The sequence below is a fragment of the Sturnira hondurensis genome, unplaced genomic scaffold (genome assembly GCF_014824575.4).
Source record: "Sturnira hondurensis isolate 20B ecotype Veracruz unplaced genomic scaffold, ASM1482457v3 Scaffold0001872, whole genome shotgun sequence".
Lineage (NCBI taxonomy): Eukaryota > Metazoa > Chordata > Mammalia > Chiroptera > Phyllostomidae > Sturnira > Sturnira hondurensis.
This window is the reverse complement of record NW_028074503.1, coordinates 29,900,226-29,925,758: the sequence shown is the minus strand read 5'-3', so window position 1 is coordinate 29,925,758 and position 25,533 is coordinate 29,900,226. Positions and strand designations below refer to the sequence as shown.

General features: G+C 49.8%; 1 protein-coding gene across 3 annotated transcripts in view; it reads right to left on the bottom strand.

Annotated features, from left to right (window-relative positions):
- NEDD4L (NEDD4 like E3 ubiquitin protein ligase) overlaps window positions 1-25,533 on the bottom strand; it is a 289,828-nt gene that overhangs the window by 222,293 nt on the left and 42,002 nt on the right. The window contains exon 1 of one of the 3 annotated variants that reach the window (XM_037035015.1): window positions 1,637-1,641. The exons of the other annotated variants lie outside the window; for them this stretch is intronic. The gene's annotated coding sequence lies outside the window, so the exon portion shown is untranslated. Of the gene's footprint in view, window positions 1-1,636; window positions 1,642-25,533 lie in introns of those variants that run through there. 3 annotated transcript variants of the gene reach the window in all.

Below are 25,533 nucleotides of genomic sequence, written 5' to 3'. Positions count from 1 at the left end.
AGCACTTTGTACTTGGTTTTGACGGTCGATGTGTAGCCAGGTGTCGTGACTTGCTTTTCCTTTGGCTCTCCCAACACGAGTCCTAGGAGACACAGATGCCAAACTCTGCCCACTTCCCACTGAACTCTCCTCAATTTCAGGCCCTGGGACACATTCTGTACCTCTCATAAAGTCTCTGTTATTCTGCAGGCCCATCTATAAAGAGCCTGTTACCTTTTTGGGGATAATGTTTAAAAATTCTTATCAAATGAGAGCTCACCAGTGATTCACCCACAGGATGATGAAGCTCATGAGATCACCATCCAACCCCAAGGGGCGCTGGGCGGACGCCTTCCACAACCTGGACCTGCTCATTTCAGCCCCTGCCCCCCCAAGTGGCCGTTCCCAGCCACGGAACGTTGCTACCTGTCCTGCAACCCGCGCATTTCCCACCCACCCTGGACAGGTGCCAGTTTTCTGCAAGATTCTGTGCAGGAAGATGTGCTAAGGAGCCACAGGACTGACGTGGAGCATCTTGGAGCACCAGTGTTTCTGGAAGTCTCGATGAGACAGTGGCTCTCCAGGCGTGGGCCCCTCACCACGAGCACCTGCAGCATCTGGCAACTTGGAAGAAAGGCTATCAGGTCCTGTCCAGACCCCCAGGATCAGACTCTCTGGGGTAGCGGCCCAGAGAGCTGTGTTTACAAGGTCCCGGGTGATTCTGAAGCACCGCAAAGTTTGAGGGACGATGTTACGGTAGACAAGGGAGTCTCACCATAAAGTGTGAAAAATAACGTTTCACTAAAACAAACGAGAGAGTATCGGAGAGCAAACTGGCCTTTTGCACCAGTGTTTTAAGATTTCCCACTTACAACCAGGCTGCTCCAGACTCATCTGCAGGGACGACCTCAGTGCTCTCTCCCCAGGGAACACCTGGATGGAAAGGGGCGAGGAGCAACAACAGCAATGTCACCTGCAGGGGACCCCAGGTCTGCAACTGCAACCCTAACGCCCTCCCTCTGGAGGTCCCAGCCTGAGTCTCAATCTCTCTCTCTCTCCACACACCCCCCCTTCCCCCCTCCTCTAAAACCAGGGGGTAGAATGCACACCAAAACCTGCGCAGACCTCAGTGTTCATCTCAGTCCCTCTGCTCTGGAGCCTCACGGTTTCCCAGAAACTCCTACCAGGCGCCACCCTGCGGGAGGGACACACACTAGTGGAGCAGGGAATGGTTCCCTTTCGAGTACAATTTTCCACTGTGTCTGGGTTGTCGTGCAGCAACCCTGACTTGCACACTGACCAGGCCCCAGGAATCTAAATGCTGAATTACCGCAACTCACCCCTGACCTTCGGAAGCGAACCAGGGGGCAGGAAACATCAAGTGACAAGGAGTTAAAAGTTCGGGGGCCTGCACAACCTCCCAGGAGAAAGAAACGGGAGAAAACAAGATGGGCGAGGCCGACCCGAACCCTGGAGAGCAGGCCTCAGCTTCTCCCCCTGCTCATTCCTCTGGAGCAGAAGCAGTCATTGCTATCTATCCCTGTGCCCCAGGGTCTGTGCGTTTGGGCCTAACTCGCAGAATCACCCCAGAGGAGTGAGTTTGGCACATCTGGCATTCCTCCCATGCTCTCCTAAAATGATCCTTAAAAGGAAAGACTTCAGAAAGTCAAGGTTATTAGTCACCAGAAAAATGACACTCAGGCAGGTTACGAAATCCCCTGTGGAGGGTTTTAAAGAGCAGGTGAGATTCCAATCTCCCTGCCTGGGTGGGGTGGGGCTTGAATCTCTAACGAAGGTCAAAGTTCTTTTGCAGCCAGAGACACAGGGGATAGACACTGATTACCTGGGGCAGGGGAGGGGAGTGAGCAAGATCCCTTGGGCCACCCTCCCCGCCACCACTGCACTGAGGCCCCCCAGTCCGGAAACCAGGGCCCTGGCCTCCCTGAAGCCAGCCCCCGCCACCACACAGTGACGGCAAGGGGGTATGGCCAGCCTGCTCACAAAGGGGCCACTCACCTGCGGGAACACCCATCCCCTCCTCAGAAAAAGTGCTGTCCATGCCCTTTCTCTCTGTTCCTTGGAAAGTTTCAAGGCAATCTAGCAACTTAGGGTCTAAAATGCATTTTGTCAGTGCAAATAATTGGTGCTTTTCATTTTCTCCCTTTCAGCACTAGAAACAAAGGTTTCGAACCAGCAGCCGGAATACATCGGAGCCATGCAGGTCCGAGCTGCAGGCCAGCAGGTACTTGGCAGCCAAGTGGATGTACGGATCCCACCACTCAGAGGCAGCCCTGACCCGGAAGGACGCCGGGTCCCTCCACTGTTGACATGCAAGCCGTCATCGAACTCCTCTCATAGGCAAACGGTGGGACAATGTAAAACCTAAAAGAAAGTCCATCTTTCTTTCAAAACATAAGCTAATGATTCTACTCAATATTTAACATGTAGGAAAAGCCCGACTCAGGTAACCTGCATAGAAATAAATTACTTCTCCAGTGAAGCTTCCCTTCTCACTCTACAATTTAAGAAAAACAGTCACAGATGTCATTTCTTTTTCCTTTGAGAAAACAGATTCACAGCTTTCAGAGCATTCGTGTATTTTTTACCATTCATTCATTCCCGTCCCCCACCGCCCCCCTAGCAACACCTCCACTGAAGACAACCAATCAGGCCCATGCAGACTCGCTTCTAAATAAAAGTCCACAACCGGAGGTTTGAGCTTAATCCTTCCAGAAAGAAGGTCAACTATGTTAGAGGGGAATTACTGGCTCAAGGTGAATTAGTAAAATGACTACAGATGAATTAGCAGAGTTTTTAAATGCCCCAGGAAAGTAAAACCTCCTCCCATGACCAAGAAAAGTCTTACCAAGCGGCATTAACTCCTTAGCTGCAAGGCGTCGTTTAGGGCAGTATGCGTGCTGCCCGTGAAAGGGGAGATAAAGATGGAAAACCCAAGGGCATTTCTGGAAAGCATGCGGAAGTCCTGGCTGCCACCAGTGGTAACTTTCCACTGGCAGGTGAGGAGGGGAAAGGGGAGCATTTTACCTGCACTCCCGGCACAGTGCAACTGACTCAGGTGTTCTCTCAGCTGACTTCACGCCCCAGGTGCCTAAGGAGCCGGCCACCTGGACCCCACCGCCAGGTTCCAGAGAGCCCTGCAGGTGCCTCTTCAGGAAAGGGAGTGAGGTAGGCCCAGAAAACTCCCCCTGAGGTCACCTGGGTTGTCAGCGTCCCTCCGCCCTCGGTAAATGTTTACAGGTGCACCCTGGGTTCAAGGAGCCCTTTAAATAGTTCAGCTTGTCCCTGAGCGAATGCTTCCTCTTCCGCCACTTTCGGTTGATGCAAAGCTACAGCTGGCGGTAAAGTTTCTCAGAAAGAATTTGCATTGTCTCACTGAATCAAAACAAATACATCAAGCTTGGGTCTGCCAGGCCATTTAGAGTGGACCTTTTCCTCAGGAGACATTAGAATTCTCAACAACTTCTTACAGCAATGAAGTAACAAAATCCGTTTTATTTTTTTAATTACAGTTTACACTCGAGATTACGTTGTGTTTGTTTCGGGTGGACAGCATGGCAGTTAGACAAGCACACACCTCACCACCCCCCACCCTGGGTATTTCCAGTGCCCACCTGGCACCGCACACAGCACAGCACAGCCGACCGTGCGCCCTACGCTGTAGTTCACATCCCCAGGACTGTTTTATAACTGCCGATTTGTACTTCTTAATCCCTTCACCTTTTTCGCCCAGTCTCCCAACACCCCTCTCCCCTCTGGCAACAAATAATGAAATCTGAAAACACCAAAAATATGGATTCACCTTTCTTCCAAGAAAGATCCAAAACCGAGTACACATTTCATCTGTTCACACAAAAGGCACAAAATCAGCTCAGTGTTACAGGCTACACTGTGTGCCAGCCCTGCCCTGCTCCCATGTGTCTGTGTGGGCCGTGAGCCTGTGAGCCATCAGCCTGTTCATCTCAGAGGGTGGACACGGTATCTTTGGAGACAAGGTCAGCAAAGGGGCAATTAAATTGAAATAAGGCTGTGGGGGTGGGCCCCGATTCAATCCAACTGGTCTCTTGATAATCAATAAACACCTGAGATTAAGGGTCTTTTTTTAAAAAGATTTTATTTATTTATCTTTAGAGGGGAAGGGAAGGAAAGAGAAATATTGATGTATGGTTGCCTCTTGTGCGCCCCCTGCTGGGAACTGGCCTGCAACTCAGGCATGTGCCCTGACTGGGGATTGAATCGAGATCATGTGTTTCACAGGTCTGCGCTCAATCCACTGAGCTACACCAGTCAGGGCAAGGGTCTTCTTAAATAGAGATAAAATAATTAGAAACAAATAGTGAAAGGGGAGGTTTGTCATTTCAAGCTGCTTTCTGCTGCACAGGAGACGTGAAATGAAATTCTCGTTTCCAGAGTCTCCATTATCTGGGTCTCAATGTTCCTTAGATGTCTGGCATTAAAATGGTAAGTGGCAAAATCTTTTCCCAAGCACCCAGGTTTGGTCATGCCAGTAATGAGAACTATATTAAATGCGGTTGCTTCTACAAAATGGAGTATGAGGTGTGACTCCCAAAACTCCTTTAATTGAGCATGAACTTCAAACTCTGCCACTCGGACACCCTCCCAGGTGTGCAACGCGTCTGAGCCCCTTGGCCAGGCTGTCACCTGTCGGACAGGGGAGCCGGTCCACATCGGCTCCCCAGACACCCCAACAGGAGACACGAAATATTCCTTCTGAAAAGGGGACAAAATGGCAGACACGAAATTAGCACCAGAATGTAACGGAGGGAGGTTCAGACTCAATTAGGAATCGGGCAGAGGGCAGAGACGACGACACAGCCTCCTGCTAGCATTCCACTTACCTGAAATTGGCCATGACCAAGACCTCAGACTTGCTTTCACAAAACAGGGCAGTGCTGTTTCCCTGGCCCCTGCATGCTCGGTCAGAGGGTGGCCCGCAATGCAAGACCCCAACCAGGTTTACTGACTGCAGGCCCGGGTTCTAAGATTATTTCAGTTTTGTTTTGTTTTGTTTTGAATTTTTATTTTGTTTGAAATTGAAAGTCGAGAATGGGTGAGGGAAATTTTTCCAATGCCCCTATGAGCTACCCTCAATCTAAATGAAATTAATATATACACAAACACATATATGTATTAACTCTGGCAGCATGACACATTTATGACACTAGTCCAGATAGAGGGAAAAACAGAACTTCTTCATATGAACTACAATGATTTGTACACAGTCAGGGAACCAAAGGAAAAACTATCATCAAAGGAAGGGAGCTAGCACTTAAAGGTAGGAAGGAAGGAAGGAAGGAAGGAAGGAAGGAAGGAAGGAAGGAAGGAAGGAAGGGAGGGAGGGAGGGAGGGAGGAAGGAGAAATAATAAACTGTAGCTCAATTCTTTCAAATAAAGAGGCAATGTTTTGCTTCATTTCTAACCCACCCCTGATGCATTAGAGAAAATTTATTTTATTTTTACTGTGTAACTCAAAATTACTTATTTCAAACCATCCTGGCAAACCATACTTGTCTCTCTGTGATAATACTGTACACAAGTTCATATTTTCTCTAACCTGAATAATGTATGGTGTTCTCTCCCATAGCTTTATGGTGGAGAGATCATAAAAAGTGCTTTTAAAACACCCTGCCCTGTCGACATCCCCAGCAGGAGGGAGAGAAATCCGGAATCTGCGGACGGCCCTTCCTGGTGCTAATGAACACTAACCAGAGCACCAGGACACCCGTGATGAGACACGCCCGGCCAAGGCCACCTCCCCAGATGGCTCATCAGGAAAGTCTCATTGTTCCCCTCCGACCCAGGAGGAAACTGAGGCCTGAAGGAGAGAAACCACAAGCCCAAGGACAGCTCAGGGTGGAGAAGGGAGCCTGGGCCAGAAACCTTCCTCTCCGCCCACAAAGCCCACGTTCTGCCCCCACGGTGCTCCCACCAGAACCAGGCATCACCAGCTTGGTGGTCACCGGGAGCACGATGACACCCTCAACACTCCTGAGGCTTCCCCTCATCTCAGGAAAGTAAACGAGGGACTCAGAACAAAGGCACCTCCACCTGCTCTACGTCCAGTGCAGACGTGTGAGGGGCTCGGGGCTGCACAAAAGGTTCATTCACGGGCAGAACTTTGCTGCAAAGAGGGGGATGGATGGGTTACACAGGAAGGCATGCCTCTGAGAAAGACACTTGAAATATCCTACCAAAATTAGACAGGAATTCTTTGCTCAGAAATGGACAAAAGAACCCATTGATTGCCATACAAAGAAGCCAATCTGATTGGAATTTTTACATCACAAAGACCAATCTACATTTTTGTAACATGACAAGGAAACATGCTGTGTGTGTTTCCTCATCCTGGTGGCCCCTTGTGGGGCAAATAGTGGGCTTTTATTAGCTTTGGGAACTATGATTTTATTCACGTAAAAAAATTCGCTGGCGGAAACTTGAGACACTCCTTGGTCTCTGCACCCAAACCTCTCTGTTGCCCCCCCACTTCACCTGGGCAGTGGCCACTGGCTCTCTACACCCCCGCCCTTCACTCACCACGGCCCTCGGAGACCAGGTGCACGCAGCACCCGGCACCCCATCCACCTCTGGAAGCTTCCGTCCTGGTCCAAGCCACCAACCTCTCTCACCCAGATGCCCCGGGAAGCTCCTAATTTGTGTCGGGGCCTCTGCTCTTGACTTCTGTCAGTACAATGAAGACCGAGCCAGGCAATGGAACCAAAGTAAAAACCTGCCGTCAACACCCCATGGGAAACTCCAGCTGCAAGGGCCCGAACAAGCTACAGAGCCCCGACCTCCACCTGCATAACTCGCCAACCTCCGCCCTCGCTCCATTCCTTCCTCCCCTCACTCTACTCTGGTGGGGAGGGAGATTCTGCAGTTGTTTCGTATGCTTCCCCCACTGGAGGTCAGCAAGGAGGCGGCTGTGCGAACACAGCTGTTAGACGCAGCCAGACCCACAGAGCTCTACCGGAGTGGGGAGTGACTTCACTTGTTACCAAGTAATATGCTCGGAAGACATTGCTGACGCTTAATCTGTTCCTAGGCGCCACCAGATTTAGGGGCTTTTCACTTTCTACTGTTTTTAAATCTGATTTTTTATAACAGATATGCATTAAATATGCACAAGATGACCCACAGACCACAGGAGATGCACTCCTGTCAACAGGATGAGCCCAGAGCCCGGCCTGAAGGAACTTCCACGGGACTCTCTCTGCGCTTCCGAACACACTGAGTGTTTTGCGATCACACCTAAAATACTTACGTTTCTGCCAGATCCTTCAACTCAATGCAGACATACAACTGTGAATATCGAACATCTCAGAAAGTATACAGGAGAAACTTTTTTATTTTTTAAATCTCATCATTTCTTGATTTTTTTTCTTTTCCCCTCTGTGAATTGAGAAAATCGGGCTATGGTTCTATTTCAGTGGCCAAATCTGCCAGCCAGTGCCCATGGCACTATGCCCATTTCAGTGGCCAAATCTGCCAGCCAGTGCCCACTTATTCCCATGGCACTGGCTGGACTGCGTGGGGAGGAACATGTTCAGTTGGGGGACGTACACTTTGAGGAAGTCGATGGAACTTAAAAAATGGGTTCAAAGGAAAATACCAGAATGGCGCTGGGTCTGGAAGTGCCTCTTCTCACAGCCCCAACGTATCATTGTCTTATTCCCTTGGCTTCTCTGGGTCCTTCTGGAATGTTCTTGATCCTGCACTTTCCATCTACCTTAAACCTGAAAAGTTCACTTAAACCCCTCTTACTCCATAAACCTTTCCTTTACCGCTTAAAATCCACTGTACTCACGGTCAGGAGCTCCCAGGCTCCTACCCATTCCTTCTCCTGGAAACACAACTGGCCCGAAGACATCCTTGCCTCCCCCTAAACCAATCTTAACTGTTCGGAGAGAGGGTGCCTAGTAAAAAGAGAAGTTCGGGCCAGGCTGCCAGCAAGCAGACAATTCATTGTTAAAACCGCTTTTTCAGTAGCTTAGCCAAGGAAGAGATTAGCTGTGCCCACAACAGGAGACCGACAGGAGAATACTCTGAGATATCCTAAATTAAATTACAGTGCTGGGAGAGCGAGAGAAAGAGGCGCATCAGTCAGTCTGCTGCTGGCTGTGGGTCAGCCAACAAGATGGCTCACCTGCCTTCCACATCTGTTGGAACTTCGGACTCCCTTCCAGGTGGCTATTTCCGCAGATTATTTCAGCCGGGCCCCATGGGACTCCAGCAGCCTCGGCTTCTGGTTACATGCAGGCTCCCCCAGCAGCTGCCGGGGCCACTCCACAGGAGCGGACACTAGGTTTGTGGACTATGCACTAATTCCCAGAGTGGCCGGGGGCACCTTCTCCCACCTTTGTCTGTCGCTCACGTCAATTCTTTCCGACGACTTACATCTTTCCTCCCTCCCCCCTCTAATTGATGTATAAAAACGCTTGCAACCTCCCAGACCATGAGCTTGCTGTCTTTCCCACCTGGTGCCTCAGACTCCATGCCCCGAATCTAGACTTTTTTCCTTCTCTCTCTCTCTCACCAGCAAAAGCTTAACACACCCTTTCTTTTAAAAGGGCTTTCGGCATGGAAGTTAAAATTCTTGTTTAACAACATGGGGTAAGGTTCTTACGTGAAACCCCACTTTCTCTGCTCACGCAGAACAAACATCCCTGAAGTACTTTCTCTGCCAACTGATTAAACATAGGAAACTGCTTCCCACAGAGAGCCAAAACTGTTACTAACTCCACAACAAAAACACATGAAACACCCTCGGCAGGTGAGCAGTTTGCTTCACCATTTACTTGCTTTACTGCAAAGACACAAAAAGTTTCAAACTGAGTTCACATTTGTAATCCCCCTTTAACTGGTTCCCCAGTGGATGCGCAAGCGACCCCTGGGTTTGCTGGCCCAGCCACCTGCGTTTGGTCACAGGAGGGGACAGGCGTTCAGGAACCCGGCCAACCACTCTAGGGGTATTCACGTCAACACGCAAAATGAAAATCGCAAGTGTTCTTCAAGAAACTTGGGCAACCACTGTCTGAATAACACGGGCTTTCCCTACACGAGATGGGCTTCCGTGCTTCCCACACTCAGGAAGGCTTCTCGAGCTGGCTTCTCTCTCACAAAGTGAGACCCAGAGACAACAGAACAAATCCACACGTCAGGAGAGGAAGGACCCTCGAGGCCGCGCACCAGGAATACCAACGAAGAAAACTTTGTCAATGTGCTAATTGCACAGGAAAAGCCAAGAGCCAGTGGGAAATTTACTAGAAAGAGGCTGGCTGCCGCCAAGTGGGCCAAAGGTTAGTTTCTGCAGAATGCCGGAGACCAGAGCTCGGAGTGTCCCCGTCTGCACTGACATAGCTTCTGGAAGAGAGGAAAGTGATTTTTATCTCTCACGTCAAGGTCAGATGGCCTCCCTCTCGATGTTAACCCACAGTCAGATAGAAGGGCAAACAAAAAAGAGAGCGCCACCAAGCGCCGCTCCCTCGGAAGACACCTGACACCCACAGGGAGGAGGTACTGCAGTTGAAAAAGCACTGCGGGACTAAGAGACGTCATTGGGCGCACAGCCTGGGGCCACCCACTCCAGCGCTCAAGGCGTTGGGTTACCTCACCTCCCATCAGCATCCCTTCCCCTCCTCCTTCCAGAAGGCTCCACATTGCCTTCACCCCTCATTCATTCATTCACTCATTTCCCTGCATTCATTCATCACATACGGTCTGAGGGCTCCCGCTGTGCAGGGGCCAGGGCCAGCACTACTATTAGATGACTAAGGCCAGCCGCTGCCCGCAAGGAGAGGAAATAAAGCACGAAGCCCACAGCCCCATCACAGCAACCCCTGTTCTGAAAGAAAAGGCCATTCCGACATTTCACTTGAGAAATGAAATTGCTCTGGTTGATTTGGGGGAAACATGACAATGAAATTAAGAATAGGAAGCTTGAAAAGAAAGAGAAAATACAAAGCCTGATTCTCTATACCTCACAACCTCATCCCCCAAACCAGGATACGGTGAATCCCCATCTCCTGTCAAATGAGCTCATGCTCTGCTTGTAATGTACTTAGAACATGGAAGGGCACCGAGTGCTTAGCACCCTGGTTTTTAATCAGCAGCATGATTCATGCACATGAGACAGTGCAGTGTGCTTGGAAAAAAATGGCACTTTTTCTTCCTATGAGCAGTAGAGTACTGAGGGAAAAAATCAACTCACTATTCAGGAGTTTAGCTTCTCATTGAAATATATACACTTTTCCCCATGCAACACGTACACACACTCGTTAATGCTAAAAGCGCATGATCTAAAGTGAAAAGATTTGAGTTCGAGTCCTGACCCAGCCCCTTGACCTGGCACACCCGCTGTGAAAAAGCTTCTTCAGATTCCTCTGAGCCCAGTCGCCACCTACCAAAGGGCGGTGACATCTTCCTCCCAAAGGCAAGATCCGAGGGGGACTCTTGGAGACCCTTGGTAAGCCCTGGAGCTGGGCAAGCACAGAGAAGGGAAAACTATAGGCATAGAAATTGTAGGGCCTCGTTCTCCTAATTGCTCCTTCCCCTGAAGCTTCAAAACGCTAACAGTAACCTGTAAGCACATAAAACCTAAGAATTCCATTCGGGTCAAAAGCACAGGGTCTCCCAAATAAATCAGAAAAGACACCCAAGTCTCAGCTGCTACTCAGGTTCTGTACCAGACACATAAGGGAAGGGAGCCACAGTAGATACCACCACACACAACCAAGGTCTGCAGAGGAAAAGCAGACCCTCTGTCTGGTTCCAGAAGGCACACTACATTTCTTTAGAATCCTCACCGAAGTATATGCTTATTGATTTGGTTTGAGAGAGAGAGAGGAAGGAAGGAGGGGAGGAGAGAGAGAAACCCCTACAGGTTGCCTCCTGCATGCACCCCAACTGGGGATCGAACCTGCAACCTAGATATATGCCCCCACTAGGGATGAAACCCGCAGCCTTTTGGTGTAGGGGGATGACGCTTCCACCCACTCAGCCTCCCAGCCAGGGTGCACACTGTGGTTTTTAAAGCCAATATTAACCTCCTAAATATGAGCTAACACTTGCTACTTGAGTTTAATGGCTACCCTGCCCATTAAAATCACTTCTCGTAGACTGCCTTTCAATGTCGACGTCTTCACAAAAGTTTTAGTTCTCATGAGTTCAAATCACAGATACTGTAATCACCGTCAAGGAACAAATCAAGTCAAAACACAGTTTAAAGAACAAACAACCACAGCAAAGAGAAAAAGGAAAAACAGAGTGACGCGGACAGCTCGGTTCAAAGCCCTGACAGCGCCCCAGCCCTCTCGGCTCAGAGAGGTGCCTGGGACCAGCTGCGGCACCTGCTGCCGGCAAGCGCGGTGCACTCCCTCCACCCTTTACACTTCTGACAGCTCTACTTTGCCATCTGGCAGATGAGGAAACTGGAGAACCTGACAGACTAATTACCTTGATCGAAGCATTTTGCAACAGGGTAACCTTCCTGCAACAGTGGAGGGTTCAAAAGTAAAGCCCCTACATTATGGAAGTACCCTCTGTCGCGCTGGAACCCAACAGAGAAAGAGTCACTCCGTGGCAGTGCTGTGCGCTGTGTGCTAGAGCAAACGCACAGCTGCAAAACCACGGCGGAACGACAGCACCCCTGGCTCCATCGTCCTAGGTGGCCGCCCACATGTAAGTCACCCTCTCGGTAGGGCTTCCTCTCTGATTCCCTTGCCAGTGGATGGCAATAGAAAAGAACAAAAGCATTTTAAGGGGTAAGATAATGCTGGCCAGGACACGGTTAAAAGGCTTTAGAACACCCAGTAGGGGAGAGAACAGAATGTGGGGACCAAGTTGGTCAGCCATGGCTCTGGGGTTTCCATCTCCGCAGGGTAAGCTGGCACTCTGTTCCTCTGCCCCAGAAATGAGGGGAGGAAGCTGAAACCAGGCCCAGCCAGCGCCAAGGCAGGGTCCTGCTGGCAGAGGGAAGGAAGGAGGCCTGTTTTAGGACAGAAAGTGGCTGTTTTCTCCCACCTTTTCAGACTAGATTTACACAAGAACAACTCAAATGATGATCACGTTTCTTGAGAAACGGGATCAACTTCTAAATTGCTCTTCCCACAACTTCCTGAGGGCACAGCAACACTGGAGCCCAAGAAGCATCTGTATGTAAAATGACCCGAAACAAGGGTCCATGGAGCACAGACAGCGAAAAGCATCGGATATGCTGGGCGCTTCCACAGTTCCGCTCCCCACCAACCAACCGAAATGCAGTGAAGGTGCACAAGTGAATCTGGAAGTATTGGGGCTGCAAGACCTCTGTCTGTGGTTAACTTCCCAAGAGTTATATTAACAACACACATACGCAGGTCTGTCTGTTTTTATTCCAGAGAGAGAAAGGGAGAGAGAGAGGAGGGAGGAGTGGGGAGAGGAAAAATTAACTGGTTGCCTCCTGCATGCACCCCACCCAGGTTCCAAATCTGCAACCTAGGGCATGTGTCCTGGCCGAGAATCGAACCTGTGACCCTTCAGTTCATGGGACGGCGCTCCAACCAACAGAGCCACACAAGTTGGGGCCCCATGCAGTTTTAATGAAATCATTCATTGATCCTCGGTCCCACTGGCAGCAAGAGTCTTAAAACTATAATACTTAATTCCTCCAACTCAGATGGGCTAGAAAGAACGTAGACACTAAGTGGGGTGCTCTGTTTTAGTGAAGAAGCTTCCAGAACAGAGAAGAAGAGGGCCACGCAGAACAGTGAGCTAGGTGAACCCACTATGTGCTTCTGTGCTTCTGGTCCCCAGACACGGTACAGAAGGCTGTCCTCAAATTTCAGAGAAGCACGTGTATTGAAGCCCAATGGAGATGCCTTTGTTGTTCTTTCTGAATCGACCATTCTGTTGAGAACCGAGAACCGAGAACAGGACAATACCCAAGACGTCAGGGCAGCTAAGGCTGGTCCCGATCCCCTCGACTGGAATTTGTGTCACAAGAAGCCCAAGCAACTAGCCAGACCACTTTCCAGGCCGTTCTCTATCAGCAATCTGAGCAGAACCAACGGCCTGTGTGCACGTTTGAGGAAATGATAAAGCACGAAGCTATTTTCTTTTTAAAATCTCATATGTATAATCTAGATTTCCGCTTGTTTTTCTTTACTATTTTGAAACCAAATGCTAGAAACCCTAACCCCCTGCCAAGCCCACTCTTTTAATAAGAGAAATCTTGAACACGCATGACAGGTGCTTCATAGCTTGGAACTAACCGCTTGACGCTGAGCGCACGCAGCAAGGCGGGTTACTGTAGGTGGGAAATCGTTAACTGAGTACAGTGACATCGCTCTCAGTAATCCAAAGGCCACACTCAGCCAAGAAAAACAAAAGCATTCCCCGCCCCCGACACCCCCACACTCCAGGCATTTCAATGGGCTGTTTGCTCACAGTGCGTGGAGCAGGGACGGGTTTAATTCACTGAAGCCCAACATCACATAAGGTTCACGGCAAGTACTGTCCACACACACCTGCCTTAAAAACATATACAGGGCACACCAGGTCTCCTGCAGCAATCCGTGGGCCAGTGGTCACTGGAGTGAGTAAAGCTAGGGGTGTCCAAGGGCCAGGGGAGAAAGAACATGGTTTAGGTGGCACCTTGCTGTTGATATTATGGAATCTATTATTTGGGGGCCCAAAGCTTCAGGATGCCGAGACCTTGTCAGGGTTATTCACTCAGAGGCCGCTGGGCAAATCAACTCCCGTTCACCCCCATGTCAAATCATTGCAGAGAGAGGGTCTTTCACCCATGAAGTCTCCTAGGATAAGGAGAATTCTGCACAGGCTCGTTGAAATGAATCGATGAGTCAGTGGAGAAGATGCGTCCGCACACCTGTGTGTCATCAACCAGCAGTGCCCGCAGAACCCTCTGCAACAAGGGGCTGCCCCGCTCTGGGAGCTACTGCCACACGCAGCGACCGAGCACCTGAAGTCAGGGTAAAGCAACTGAGGACCTGGATTTTAACTTTTGTTTTGTTTTCCTAACTAGGCTAGCCTTGTGTGGCCAGTGCTTCCCTGATGCTCGGGCACAGCCCGAATCCCAGGGAGGTGGCGGAGGAGGCCAGGCCCCTTTTCTCTGTCATCAGAGAAAAGCACAGCAGCATCTGAAGGTGAGCAAAGAAACAGGCCACCTGAGCGCTGAGAAGTGCTCACCCAGGTCTCAGCCACCCGGGAAGGCAAGCCGACAAACGCACGGATCAGGGCTGCACGGCAGGACCACCCTAAGGTGCTGGAACTGTGCGCAGGGGGCCAACATTCCTGCAGGGGATGATGGATGACACACACCAACAGGGAACAGGCAACCTCAGGCTGGGTTAGCATGACACAGAAACCCACAGAGGGCGGAGGGCCAGGTGAGAGAGCTACAGTGCGTGGGCAGCAGACCTTCTCAAGGCTAACAGGAGACAGCCTCGTGCAAAAGCACAGCAGCTGCCAAGTTCCTGCCCGGACTCGCCGGGGTGCCTACGGACAGAGGGCGCAGGGTGGCGAGCCCCGTGCTGGCCGGTGGGGTGGCTCCTCCCTGCTGCTGAGTCAACCAAGGATGGCCTGAACTGAGATGGCTCTAAGGGCCAGCACCCACTGGACTGCAAACTTCCAGTCTAGAAAGAAAAGAACGTGAGAGATTTGATTCCTGTGTTTGTGAATATTGATTACTATATTCACTAGTCGAATGTTATTTTTGGTATAATGGGTCAACTAAAACATTAAAATCGGCTGCACCAGTTGTGTACTTTTTACTGGGGCTCCTAGAAAAGTCAGAGTGTATGCGTGGCTGTGCCCGTGGTTCATGTTCTCTGTTACTGGCAGACCCAGGGCAGAGAGCACAGAGAAGAGCAGAGAAGATGGGCTGGGGATGCAGAACCATGGCTGTGACTGGGCTTTTGACTGCAGTGTGATGGGTTCTGGGGGAAGGGATGTGATCTAGTTTCTGTTACAGAGAGATCCCTTTGGCTGCTCCACGGAGAAGGATGAGAGGTGAAGGTGGGGGGAGAGGCCCGGAGAGCAGGCTGGAGCTGATGGCTCAGCTCGCAGCCTCTACCACTGGGAGGAGGAGAGCGGTCTCATTAAGAACCCAGGCTTGGCCCTGGCTGGTGTAGCTCTGTGGATTGAGCATGGGCCTGCGAACCAAACGATCGTGGTTCGATTCCCAGTCAGGGCACATGCCTGGGTTGCAGGCCAGTTCCCAGCAGGGGACACATGAGGGGCAACCACACATTGATATTTCTCTCCCTCTCTCCTTCCCTGCCCCTCTAAAGATAAATAAATTTTTAAAAACAAAAAAAAGAACCCAGGCTTGGAATCCCATGGCTTAGATCTGCATCTCAGTTCCAGCACTAGGGAAACTTGTGACTGTGAACAAACCGCTGAACTGCTTGTCAGTAAAAGTGGATGTTAACATCCACTTCCTCTACAGTTTAATACTTTTCAAAATCATAATAGTACCTGGTACACAGTAAGCACTTAATAACTGCTCTGTAATTATTACTCCTGGATGAGGAATATGAAGATGGTTAACTGAAACACTGGGTAAGAGACTGGGTCATTTAATAACGGTTGGCAATTTAGGAAGGAACAGAAGTAGCCTTACCTTGGCCATGATAAATCTGAGATTCTCATTGGCCATCGAGAGGAAATGTCGACAGACTGCTTGCTCTCTTAAGTCAGAGTTCAAAGGGCAGGGGTCCAGCCAGCAATACAAATTTGAGAGTCACCAGCTTCCAGGGAGTACGTAAAGCTCTGGGCTGGATGGGCCACAGTGAGACAGAGCTCAGAAAGAAAACAGAGGATGGGGCAGCCCCCTGGAGCCTGTAGACATCTGGAGACCTGGAAGCCAAGGGGGAACCAGGCAGAGACACAGAAGGAATGATCAGTGAGGCAGGGAAGAACAGCCCAACGGGCAGGATGGGGAACAGAAAGGTTAAACAAGGAACAAGTCAACTGCCTAAAATGTACCCCAAGTTTGAGGATGAAAAGGGTGAACCACATGGGACGGGCCACAGGTGAGTCACCAGCAGGCCTGCCCAGGACAGTGCAGGTGGGCAGTGGTGTCTGGTGTCCCATCAGAATAACACCCTCTGCCACTTTCAGACGTGAGGCCTGGTCACCTTCCTCACTGGCGTAGGAACAGACATGACCACAGGCTTGGGAAGGGAAAGTCGGAAAGTGGATGGGGGGCGGCGGGATCTCTTCTCTAAGGATCACTTTCTACGAAGTGAGGCACAAAAGGGGTGGGATGGCTCAGAAGGACACAGAACTTTAAGAAAACTTTAAGAGAAAAATGTCATAAGGCCTGTGTTTATGCCGTTTAGAATGACCCAGAAGAAAGGGAGACGTGCGTGATCCAGGGGAAGGAATTAACTGCAGGAGAGTCATCCTCGAGAAGGTGAGAGAAGGTGCCTGGGAGAGGGAGGCCTGGTCGTGCACAAGAACCAGCCAGTGCTTTGGCTGCTGCAGGGCACAGGCAGAGGTCAAGGGACAGAAGTGATGATAAGAAGAGGCCGTGTGTCTAATGGCTTCTTTTTCTCAGTGAAACAAGAAGCAAAATCACCAGCTAAGAAAAGGGGAGGGAGGTGCAGGAGAGTTGGTGAAGTCAGAGGGTGTGGAACAGTTTTCCTGCAACTGGTGAAATTACTCAAATCGTGTGATGAGATGTCTGAGAGATGCCCGTCTGAGACAGAGGCACAGAGGTGGGCGCAGGTTTGGAACAGCTGGAAAGACGAGTGTAACCAGGCGGAGGGTCTAACGGAGATCGGCTGGAGTTTCATCAGCGGGAACAAGGCAGTCTGGCTGTTCACCAGAAGGACCCGAGAAGTCAAGACTGCAGAGAGATGTCACCTCAGGGCACAGGAGGGTGACGGGTGGTGAAGAGGTGGTGGGGTCCACAGGTCTGCATGCTCTGAGTTTTGGAGAGGCCACCTCAAGCAGGAGGGATGGGAAGGAAAGGCCGTGGAGTAAGATGGTTTCCTTGTGAGCCTGGGGATTAATCGGGACAAGATCTGAAGACGGGGTTGCTAGGATGAGGTGGAGAGACGTAGTTGGAGTGGGGGAGGTCAAGAACTGGGGGTCCAGGATGCTCAGTGGGTAGACCACCCATGTGAACGTTGAGTTTCTACCAATGATGAGCAGAGCCTGGGGGGGGGGGGGCAGGGCGGAAGTCATCTGTGGCTGTGGGCCAGTGACCAGAGGCAATGACAGAGCAACGAGGTGGCTGTCACTGATGGTGGAAGCGGAGATTTAAAAAAAGAGCAGAGACAGGTTAGGTGAAAATGGCACTAGGGAAAAACTAACCTTTGAGGAGCCTGGAAGGAAAGCAGTGCCCTCTGGGGACAACCTGTCAGGTTTCATTAGAGCAAAGAGGCGATGGGACATTCTGGAGACAGAGGACAAGTCTAGTGACAGGCAGAGGACCCCAAGGGAATAGGGGAAAGAATGGTGCAGCCCATGTTTGGGTCACTGTCATGGATGGCCACCACTTTCAAGTTGGTTTGGAAATCGATCACTCAGGTATAGCTTAATTACTCATGAGGAATTCCTCAAAATGAGGCCACTCGTGCCTCATTGGAAAAGCTACCACAAATGTTGTGTCTCTAAGAAAGGGCAAGCTGGAGGTATAAGGGCGACATCAACTCCAGAGCTCACTAAAGTATGTTTTAGACACTTTCCAACTGAATACAGTCAGCCCTGTCCATCAGCTTTCAGTTCCGCACCATCCGAAGGACTCCTGCCCTACAGTGGGACCACGGCGTTAAAAAGCAAGGCCAGCCGCCGCTAGAGGGCGACACAGCCCCAAGGCTTCCGCAACCGTCAGGCACTAATCTCAGTAAAACAAAGCTCTAAGCAGGAGCTGACACTGGTCAGAATGTCTCTCAAATTGAAAGTTCACTTAGTTCGTTTCTGCAGGTGGACTACCACAAAAAAAAAAAAAAAAAAAACCACACACACACACAGAAAAGCCACGAGTATGGCTATGACATAAAACGGTCTGGTTAACGCAGACTCAACTCTGGCAAAAGTTAAGATGGGAAGGGGCGGGGCAACACGCCAGGCGGCTCACTTTCAATTTCCACTCCGTGCTGTTGAGTATTATTCCTCGAGGATGCTGCGTCCACATGTCATCTGCACAACTTTAAAGTGCATGAAAAGTCAGAGGAGACGACAGGTAGAAAACAGGTCGCAGGGAACAAAACTTTACAAAGGGACAAACTCTCACAAGACACTACTCACTAGGATTGACTCTGGACAGACCGTTCAGACGGGACCTAAACCCACCTCACCGAAGTCTGTGCTTTGGAAGGGAAATAAGGCCACAAAAGGTTCAGTCATGTGTTCCAGTAACAGGGGCAAAATTAAAGTGACACCCACCTGTCTCCCAGAACCCTAATATATACATGGAAGTCTTTTGTTCTGTCCTCTTAAAACATCAGCATTAGTGTTCTGTCTTCAGTTCTCTGCTTCTCCAGTAGCAATCAATCTCCCCTCTGTTCTCTCCACACCCTAACGACTCCCCCTCAAAAGGGAAAAACTGAGAGATTGTGTACCTGAAACTGCATGTTTTCAGGTGGTTAAATTTAATTTTAAAAAATACTGGTTGAGCCCTGACTGATGTGGCTCACTTGATTGAAGCATCATCCCATAGACCAAAAGGTTGTGGGTTCGATTCCCAGTCAAGGCACATACCGAGATTGCAGGTTTGATGCCTGGTTGTGGGGGCATGGGAGCACCTATGAGAAGGCAAGCAATTGATGTTTCTCTCTCCCTTTCTATCTTTCTCTCTCCCCACCACCTTCCTCTCTCACTAAAAGCAATAAAAAATGTCCTTGGATGAGGATTTTAAAAAAAGAACTATTGGTTGATACCTCCATCGCTTGAAGGAAAAGATCAGAACCATCCCATCAGAGACTGGAAACACTAAAAACCTACCTAGTTCCTCATCTTCAAATTATTGGACTTCAAATCCATTTGATTTTTTTCCCCATAATATGGCTCTGGTAATGCTTAGTAGTTTTTAACTTTGTTTGAAACAATTTTTGTTGGATTGTATTGTAATAGCTGTCATATCAGCCTGCCTTTAAAAACAAAACTTAGTGAAATTGATAAAATTTTGTGCAGCCATTTTAATATTGAAGCTGGAAGAAAACGTGACATTTTCGGAATGTTATGCTTCATTATTTCAAGACAGGTAAAAACACAAATGAAACACAAAAAATGATTTGTGCAGTGTATGGACAAGGTGCTGTGGCTGAGCAAATGTGTCAAAAGTGGTTTTCGGAGCTTCACGCTGGATAGTTCTCAATGAACGATGCGCCACAGTTGGGTAATCTAATTGAAGCTGATAGGGATCAAAATTAGACATTAATTGAGAAGAATCAATGTTATACCATGTGGCAGATAGCCAACATACTCAAAATATCCAAATCAATAAAGTTATTGATGGAAATGAAAAATGTGTCTTATTTTAACGGAAAAAACTGAATGGACTCCTTGGCCCACTGAATACCTGCGGCTTATTAAGACAACACAAGTGGAATGAATACCCAAGTACAGACTCGACAGGGAGCAAAATATTGCATCTGTTGGACCACGGAAAATCTTCCTGAATTTGAAGACAACAAGGTCCTTTCTAAGGGGCAGACCTTGTGCTAACAGCCGTCAATGCTGTCATGGACGCCACCCTCACGAGATCAGCCACAGGAACTGATGAACTTCCTTGTACAAGGGAAGCCCAGCTGGCCTGGGAGTGGCAAGAGCAGCGGTCTATCCCCCACACCACACCTTCTCCAACCGCAGCCCTTGGCATGCAGGTCAGATACTTGGCAGCATTATCGGCACCTCATCCCATCGCCCACCCCTCTCTGCCCTGCTGTCTACCTTACACAAGATTCTGACACTTTCATTTGGGTTTTCCAATGTGGCCAACATCAGAGAGACAGATTAGGGGCCCAGATACCAAAGAGAGCAGGTGAGGGAGTGATCCAGAAGTAAAAAGGGGGTCGCATCTTGGCAAGAAGAGTCTCTCTTCCTCAAACAATTAGTAGGTAGAGAAGTCCTGCAAAGGTGCTTAAGAAAGATGACCAGATGCCCAGTTCTGTGATGCAATAGCGGATGCTGAGACTGAGGGCTGCTGACTGGGGAGAACAGACCTTGGTTCCCCAACCTGGCTGCTGCTTCCAATAACCTGTGCAGCCTAGAAACACTCCCGCCAATGCCCAGGCCTGCCTGCCCCAGACCAGTGCAATCAGGAGGTCTGGGCATGGCCCCTGGGCATCCGTCAGGTGTCAAACCTCCCCCAGGTGACGCTACTGTGCAGCCAGAAGAGAGAACCACTGGGCAGACCAACAGCCAGAAGGACTGAAATCAGGCAGTCGCAAAGCACAGGGGCAGGACCGCAAACTCTTGGAGGAATCGTCCAGCTGGAGTTGGCAGCGTGCACTTGATACAAAGCCACATGCCTTAGCGTGGGGACACTGAGCAGCAATTTTCTGCAGCCAGGAGCAGAGAGAACACCACAGCAGGTCAGTGGGTCAGGGGCAGAAGAGTGTGCAGTGGGCACGAAGGCAGCAGCTGACAAAAGAGTCCAGGGTGAGTATGGAGGTGAGTGAGGTCAGAATACAGCCACCCGATGGAGGAGCCAGGCTGGAGGCCGGCAGGAGCGTAGGAGCGTAGGAGTGGCCTGGATACCTGTCACCACGTGGAAACATATGAGTGGCATGCCGTCCCTCTGCATCCCCCATTATTCTGGTACTTGGGCAGGCCTCCCCGGTGTCTCTGTCACCCCTGCCCCACTGAGACCACTGGTGAGAAGGTGTGGATGGCCAAAAGGTGACGTGCAGAGAGGCAAGACCACAGAAGTGAAGAGCTTGGAGGTAAAGCAAAACATTTTCAACGGAGGGGGTGGCTTGGATTGAAGGGAAATGAGTCCTGTTGGATTTATTTCCAAGAGGAATGATGAGGACAGTGTATTAAACACGCATCCACAGGGACACAGGAGCATGGCTAAGGATGGAGCGGAGGGAGGGGTACAGACATGGACCTGAGAGACTGGGTATCAGGTGGGGTCAGCCAAGGTCAGGATCTTCTAAAGAAACCCCAGCTCAGTTTGGGGGCCCAACGTGATCTACAATCAGCGCAGGAAAACAAGAAACTCAGTGTGCTGAGCTCGGGAAGAGGAACCTTCACTGGAGAGAGGGAGAGAGCCACACCCTGGGGTGACAGTTCCACCAGGTGGACCGGCAGTGGCTTCCTCATCTGGGAAATGAGGAAACCAGAGAGGCCCCCCCAACCAGCTGTAACGGAGCGAGCAGCTCATAAGTACTTCAGTACTTCAGAGAAAGGACTCGTGCTGAGCGCAGCGATGAGAGAGAGAGGGGACGCTCTGTGGACGTCACAGGCGAGGGCGTTAGGGTAACTGGAACCACAATTGCATCACTTCAAACACGTGCAAAGCTAACTGTAAAGCAACGAGAATGACTTTTCGTACTTACAGACCCCCTCTCATTAGCTTACAATTTCAGCGTCTCCACTCAGACACGGCTCCCCAGTAAAGAGCGAAAAATGGCTGACTGTCTCCCCGTAAATAAAGACAAACGTGGCTGACATCTAAACTCAAAACTGTACATAAATCAAATTTGATCCTGATAAAAAATAAGCTGATTGCACATTATCTTGGACACCATTTATTCTAGATGGTAATAAATATAAACTGTTTATTCCTGCTCAAAAGCAAAATGGGCCTTGATATATTCCTCCATCCCTAATACCAATATATGTGCTGATTTAAATTAGCATCTAAACCCATGACCATGAAAGTATCTGGGGAAATACACGGCACTCGAGGGAGGAGGCAGTTCTGCAAACATCTTGGACTAGAAAAATCTAAGTATTTTAATTCTCTGTTCATTCCTCAAGTGCCTATTTCCTAGGCACTTGACCTCTCGTAGGCGCTGGGGCTGGACAGTGCCTCCTTCCTGCCCCTGGAACTTCCTTCTAGATCCAGGCTGTCAAACTCACTGTCCCCGGGGGCCACAGCAGCCTTGCGGTTGCCTTCAAAGGACCGAATGTAATTTTAGGACAGTGTAAATGTAAGTACTCCTTAGCTAGGGGCAAGGAGCTCAGCGCTGTGGCTAGGCAGAGACAAGGTGCTGGGCAGCATAAAACCAGGCGGAGGGCGAGATTCCGCTCCAAGGCCGAGTCACCCACAGCCAAGGGAGGCACACTGTGGAGAGTGCTGTCCCCGCACACGCACGGAGACCAGGCAGAGGGACACGGCAGACTGGGCAAACACTTGGCAGTGCTGGGTGCGATCGAGCTAAAATTCACCAGGTCTAAACACATGCCAGGTTTGGCAGCAACGCCAGTCTCCAACCTCACCGGAAGGAAGGCAACAAATGCAGCGCATGGGGCCTGGGGTCTGCCAAACAGACATGCCGCAGTGACGCTTCGACCCTCCCAGTGGGGGACGAGCAGTCCTCTTCCGGGGTCTGTAATGTCCCGATGGCACAAAAGGTGAAGTTAAAGCAAAACTTACTAGCTCAGTACTAGTAACAGTCATGGCCACACTCCCATGTATCAGTGTTTGGCTCGTGTCCCCACCGCCACCACTGCAGAGTGACGCGTGGTGTCCAGGACACGCACTCTCTGCTCCAGGAGCTGCTAAGCAGAACCAACAATGGAGGCGTCCGTGGTTCTTCGGGACATCCTAAATACTGATTCTTCTTCCTCCATTAGGACTGGGTCGGAGCCCCTCCCCCACCCAAGCACTGGAAATTAGAATCAGATTGTTTCTCAAGAACTGCCCAAACTGTGACAAACCTTTAAATTAACCTTAAGAAAGTTCCTGGACTACCCCTGTGGTATTATAATGTCCCACATTAATGAGAAAAAAACACAAGGTAAGCCTTTACAGTTCCTAAATAAACTAGCCTTCATGAAAACGCTGCACCTAAGTAGGTAATGAATTCCATCCCCCTAAGACAGCTTTCAGACCGTCTATCGCTCTGACCAGCCTGGCTCAGCTGGCTGGGTGTTGTCCCACAAAGTGAAAGGCCGCTGGTTGATTCCCACTCAGGGCTCATGCCTGGGTTGCAGGGGTGATCCCCGGTTGGGTGCACACAAGAGGCAACTGATTCGTGTTTCTCTCTCACCACGGATGTTGCTCTGCCTCTGTCCCTCCCACCCTTGCCCTCTCTCTGAAAGAAGAAAAAAACAACTCTTCAATCAGCATGTTTTTTTATGATTCATTTGTATTTTTTACTGAGAAATAATTGACACATGTTAGTGTCAGGTACACAACATAATGACTTCATACGTGTACACACGGTGAAGTGACCACCACAAAACAATAAACAGAGTTAACACCTGTCACCTCGTACAGTCTCTCACCACATGTTGAATACATTCAAAGCACTGGGTTGGCTGAAGAGTCCATATGGCTTTTTTTTCCCATAAAATAAAGAACACGTTTCTCATTTTCACCCAAACTTCACTGATATGGAGATTTTGAGTGTGTCAGCTATCTGCCACATGGTATTACATTGATTGAAGAAGTCTCAATTTGATCGCTATCAACTTCCGTGGTTCTACCCGACCCCTGAGCACCGTCCAGTGAGAAATCTCCAGCACGAAACTTCGCAAACCACTTTTGACGCATTGGATCAGTCACAGCACTGATCTCCATACCCTGCACCCACATCCTTTCTGACATTTCAGTTGTGTTTTTGCCTTTCTTGAAATAATAAAGTGTAATATGCTGGAAATGTTGCATACTTTCTTCCATCTTCAATATTAAAATGGCTACACAAAAATTCACCAACTTTGGTAAGTTTTTTTTAAATGCACATGGATGTAACAGCTGTCACAATACAATCTAATAAAATTGTTCTGAATGAAGTTATAGACAACTATGCGCTACTAGAACCATCTTACAGAAAACAACAACAACAACAACAACAAGGAACTGTTTGGCCAACCCAATACTAGCACGTCCACAAGACCCTGCCCAGTCTGGCCTTGACCTTGGCCTCCAGTCTTCCCAGAGTCCCCGGACTCCAACCACACTGACTTTCTTCAGTTCCTCTAACCTGCCGGAGCTTCCTTCCCTCAGAAACCCCCTCCCACCGTCACAGTGTCCCTCCACCTCCCCAGCAAGCCCTTCCCCTTCCTTTGGGTCTCAGCCGAAGTGTCACTTCCTCACAGAGGCCTTTCCTGACACATCCCCCCACCAAAAGGAAGTAAAACTGGGGAGCCTCCATTCTTTCCAGGAGAGAACCTGTGATGTTCTCAGCCCTGTTACAACTTGTAACTCCATATGCCTTTGTTCCTTTAAGGTCTGTCCCCCAAGCAGGGACCCGGCTGAACACCAGTCACAGACTGGTCCCTCGGTGACACGTGTTGACTGGCTACATGGACTCCATAGGGCGCCCGTCTTTGGAAGCGCACCCATCCTTAGAGCCCCTGTGGCTTTCCAACGTGAATACGCCAGCCTGCACGCCAGCGACGCAGAGGATTTCACCACCACAAACTGAAGGAAGAATAAAGACAAACGGGAACCCCCACCGACGTTCCTCGGGGAAGTGAAGCGACAGGATGTGATTTTTGTGCTAAAACACGATCAACTCTCATTTCAGTTGAAGCTCCAAAGTTTTTTCAAACAAAAGCCATCGGACCTGCCGGTTGATGAAGCTGGAGAAGCTAACACTGAACAAAATATCGCACTTAAAAATGTGGGTCTGGTAACGGAAGGTAAGCCCCTCCCTGCAACCTATACATGTCGACACAGACCATCCCTCAGGAGCAGCCACGACACGAGTAAGTCAATACAAAGCAACAAAAGCACGAGCTGCGAGTGAAACGAAGCTCATGTGCAACGACAGGAAAGCAGAGCTATGATATCTAAGTTGCGTGTTAAATGCCATAAGGTAACATGTGTCACCCACCAGCATGGCTACAATCAAAGACAGACAATAACAAGTGTTGGCAGGACCTGGAGAAACTGGAAAGCCCCACACACTGCTGGTGGGAGTGGAAAACGGTATGGCGGCTTTGCCTAAGAATCTGGCAGGCCTTCACACAGTTACACACGGAATTAGGAGATGACCCAGCAATTCCGCTCCTAGGTTGAAAGAGAAATGAGTCGTGGTCACAGAATAACTTGAACAAGACTGCGCGGGAAGGTGCGTGGATGTTCGCAGCAGCGTGATTCAGGACAGTCAAAAAAGTGGAGACAGTCCAACACCCACCGAATGACGATGAGCACGTGATTCTGCAGGGTGAGCCCTGCTTCCATCTTTGGAAACTGGGCGGTTTTACTTTAGGAACCACACAGAATACACCGTGTTCCGTACAAATGGGATGTTAGTGAGCAAACAGAACTAGGTGCTGACACGTGCGACCGCACAAATGGCCCGTACAAACACTGCGCTCGGTGGTCTAGACGCCGGTCCCAGAGGGCCGCATGCTGCAGGGTCAACTGAGACGAACTTCCCAGAA